Source organism: Anopheles coustani (assembly GCF_943734705.1).
Source record: "Anopheles coustani chromosome X unlocalized genomic scaffold, idAnoCousDA_361_x.2 X_unloc_6, whole genome shotgun sequence".
NCBI lineage: Eukaryota > Metazoa > Arthropoda > Insecta > Diptera > Culicidae > Anopheles > Anopheles coustani.
In genome coordinates, this window is record NW_026525170.1 from 560,001 (window position 1) to 563,505 (window position 3,505).

The window sequence follows — 3,505 nt, forward strand, 5'->3', positions numbered from 1 at the left end:
TACTTGCACTTGGCTGTGCTTGGACTTGAAGGTGGGATCCGGCTGGCCTAGGCCATTGGTGGTTGGTTGGTTGGTTAGCCCTTAGCTGGGCTGGCTGGCTGGCTGGCCATCGGTGGTGTGGTGTGTTGGGCGGTTGGTGAACACTTGGCGGTACTTGCACTTGGCTGTGCTTGGACTTGAAGGTGGGATCCGGCTGGCCTAGGCCATTGGTGGTTGGTTGGTGGGTTAGCCCTTAGTTGGGCTGGCTGGCTGGCTGGCCATCGGTGGTGTGGTGTGGTGTGGTGTGTGGAGTCGAGCATCGCGCGCCGTTGCCTTCTTCGGAGTGTTGTGGGTACGCAAGTGCTTGCAGTGCAAAGAGGTTGGTGATGGAGTGACATTGCCTTCACCATGGAGTTGCGGGTACTTAGGTACTTGCAAGGAGATGGTGGTATGGTGGTGTTGCGTGTGTGGTGTTCGATTAGAAAGATATAATTTCTAAGTCCGGATTAGTGCTGTCAGTGGGGCCGCCGCTAACAGGTCCTGCACGGCCACCGTGGGGCTTGACTTGGCGCTATTCCGGACTTGGGGCGATCACGATGTCCCCGTGCGGGACTTAGAAGATGGAAGAACACAAGTACCCTTATCCCATGACTTGTGAGCGATTGGCATACGTTACCACATGAAGAGAAAAATTGGCTAAGTCCCGGATCCATATTATTTGAAGAGAAAAATCGGCTAAGTCCCGGATCCATATTATATGAAGAGAAAAATCGGCTAAGTCCAGGATCCATATATAATAACCTTATAATCGGCTAAGTCCAGGATCCATATTATATGAAGAGAAAAATCGGCTAAGTCCAGGATCCATATTATATGAAGAGAAAAATCGGCTAAGTCCCGGATCCATATTATATGAAGAGAAAAATCGGCTAAGTCCAGGATCCATATATAATAACCTAATAATCGGCTAAGTCCAGGATCCATATTATATGAAGAGAAAAATCGGCTAAGTCCGAGATTGGGTCTGTCAGAAATACACTTCCAAGTTACCACACAAGCAAGCAAGATGGCCTAGTGATGGATCCATATGATATGAAGAGAAAAATCGGCTAAGTCCAGGATCCATATAATATGAAGAGAAAAATCGGCTAAGTCCGAGATTGGGTCTGTCAGAAATACACTATCAAGTTACCACACAAGCAAGCAAGATGGCCTAGTGATGGATCCATATAATATGAAGAGAAAAATCGGCTAAGTCCCAGATTGGGTCTGTCAGACATACACGTTCAAGTTACCACACAAGCAAGCAAGATGGCCTAGTGATGGATCCATATGATATCGAGAGAAAAATCGGCTAAGTCCCAGATTGGGTCTGTCAGAAATACACTTCCAAGTTACCACACAAGCAAGCAAGATGGCCTAGTGATGGATCCATATGATATGAAGAGAAAAATCGGCTAAGTCCCAGATTGGGTCTGTCAGAAATACACTTCCAAGTTACCACACAAGCAAGCAAGATGGCCTAGTGATGGATCCATATGATATGAAGAGAAAAATCGGCTAAGTCCAGGATCCATATAATATGAAGAGAAAAATCGGCTAAGTCCCAGATTGGGTCTGTCAGAAATACACTTCCAAGTTACCACACAAGCAAGCAAGATGGCCTCGTGATGGATCCATATGATATGAAGAGAAAAATCGGCTAAGTCCCAGATTGGGTCTGTCAGAAATACACTTCCAAGTTACCACACAAGCAAGCAAGATGGCCTAGTGATGGATCCATATGATATGAAGAGAAAAATCGGCTAAGTCCAGGATCCATATAATATGAAGAGAAAAATCGGCTAAGTCCCAGATTGGGTCTGTCAGAAATACACTTCCAAGTTACCACACAAGCAAGCAAGATGGCCTAGTGATGGATCCATATGATATGAAGAGAAAAATCGGCTAAGTCCCAGATTGGGTCTGTCAGACATACACTTCCAAGTTACCACACAAGCAAGCAAGATGGCCTAGTGATGGATCCATATGATATGAAGAGAAAAATCGGCTAAGTCCAGGATCCATATAATATGAAGAGAAAAATCGGCTAAGTCCCAGATTGGGTCTGTCAGAAATACACTTCCAAGTTACCACACAAGCAAGCAAGATGGCCTAGTGATGGATCCATATGATATGAAGAGAAAAATCGGCTAAGTCCAGGATCCATATAATATGAAGAGAAAAATCGGCTAAGTCCCAGATTGGGTCTGTCAGAAATACACTTCCAAGTTACCACATGAGCAAGCAAGATGGCCTAGTGATGGATCCATATAATATGAAGAGAAAAATCGGCTAAGTCCGAGATTGGGTCTGTCGGAAATACACTTTCAAGTTACCACACAAGCAAGCAAGTTACCACATGAAGAGAAAGCCGGCAAAGTCTGGGAATGTTACCACATGAACTGGAAAATGGGCAAAAACCTACCTTCACAGGGAACGTGAATAAGTAAGGCTGTAGACATCGGATCGACAAGCCAAAGACTGATATGGAAAGGAAATGAGTAGTACTAGCTTTCCTGAGAGTTGCAGAGCTTAGACTGCATATGAACGAAAGTTATTAAGCGTCAAAGTCAGAGAAGTTACCCAAAGGAACACAAGTTCCAACTTAGAGCATGTATACCGCCTAGACGGTAAGAGGTACGGCCAGGCTGAGGAATAAGGAAATGTTGGCCAACATGTTCCCTAACTATCCCCCGAAGACCGCAAAGCAATCCAACATCAACCAAGAAAGTTATAGCCCGATCAAGGAAACACCTACTTTGCACCGATATTGCACCAAATACATGTACCAAGCACCTTCGGTTGCATACCTGCAGGGGTTTACCATAGTAGGCCATGGAAGACCGATATACCGAACATAATCACTTTCTATCTCCTCGGGTGTTTGAGATAGCGCTTTGCGGTACAAGAACGAAAGTTAGACTTTATCTTGGTGCATCTTTTTGCCCAAGATCACAAGACCCTATCTACCAAGGCAAGAAAGTTGTGTGGGGACAAAATGTCCAAAAGTGCCCAAAGTGGCACACTTGAACCATATATTCGAGAAAAACACAAGTGTGGGCCCGAGCTAGCAAGTTGAAATGTTCTGACCGTCAGTAGCCCTAGTTGAGGTGCACTTATCATTATATGAGGCCAACGTGCCAGCTAGTCTCTAAAGGGGCGATATGGGTGTTCCAAGGTTTGTACCCAATTGAGGAAAAAACAGGGTAAGGTACGGTGTACCGCGAATAACTCGGGCTATAGATGTCCGATCGATGAGTTTGGCATATGTATGGAAAGGTCTCGACGAGACCTAACTACCCTGAAAGTATGAAGGCAAAGACTTGAATGACCGGGAAGTTATTAAGTGCACAAGTGGTAAAGTTGCACCAAAGTCCATGTTACCCGAAGTGGTACATGAACACCCAATATTCGACCAAAACACAAGTTTAGAGACGAGCTAGCGAGCTACATTGTTCAGACCGTCAGTAGCCCGCATCAAGAC